This window comes from Neophocaena asiaeorientalis, unplaced genomic scaffold, assembly GCF_003031525.2.
Source record: "Neophocaena asiaeorientalis asiaeorientalis breed wild unplaced genomic scaffold, Neophocaena_asiaeorientalis_V1.1 scaffold122, whole genome shotgun sequence".
Taxonomy (NCBI): domain Eukaryota; kingdom Metazoa; phylum Chordata; class Mammalia; order Artiodactyla; family Phocoenidae; genus Neophocaena; species Neophocaena asiaeorientalis.
In genome coordinates this window covers 1-804 of record NW_020172725.1, presented here as the reverse complement: position 1 = coordinate 804, position 804 = coordinate 1, and positions in this window count along the sequence as shown.

Sequence of the window (804 nt, the reverse complement as noted above, 5' to 3'; positions counted from 1 at the left end):
CTATCTCTCCTTTCAACCTACTGGTGACTAGCACTGCCTCGCACTGCCTCCTTAATTCTTGTTGCTGCTCAGTGGGCACGGAGTCTCAGCTTACCACTGGACTCTGCAGACACTACCCTGATGTGGAAATCAGAGCAGGGAATGGAAGATCAGGTTCCCACTCAGCCCTGATGACAGGTTGGGGGACTGGAGCACACAGTCTGTTTTTGTGGGGTTGGAGAGGGGGCTGTGGTTTTTCCATTGGTGTTTGGATGGAGTAGGGCAGGTATGGCCAAAAATGCTTTTTGTTGTTAGGCCACCCTTTTCCCCATTCTTTGACAAGGAGGAAGAGAGTTATTTGTTATTTGTTTGTGAGATTTTGGGGAGCATTTTGTCTGTGCCTGTTGGTGCTTCTAGGTTAGAGGTTTCTGCAGCTCCCTGTTCAAGATATATAAGAGGTTATAGGGAAACTCAGAAACTCACCACCTATTCTTCCTTAAGTCGTGAAATCTCTAGGCAGCTATTCTTCTTTTTTCCACCTTTCAAAGACTTCCTATGCTCATAATTGTGTTTTGTCTAGGGACTCTCAGTTGTAAGGAGAAGAAGCTGAGAGGGATATGGCTATGCAAACTTGGGTGAATCAGAATTTCCCCCAATAATTTGGAAATATAAACCTCAAAGTTAGAGGACTTACCCTATGATTAAGTAATCAAATGAGTAATCCAAATAGTGTGGTAATGGTGAAAGGATATACCATAGATCAAAGGAATAAACAAGAGAGTCCAGAAGTAGATGCACATGTATATGAGCCATTGATTTTTTTTT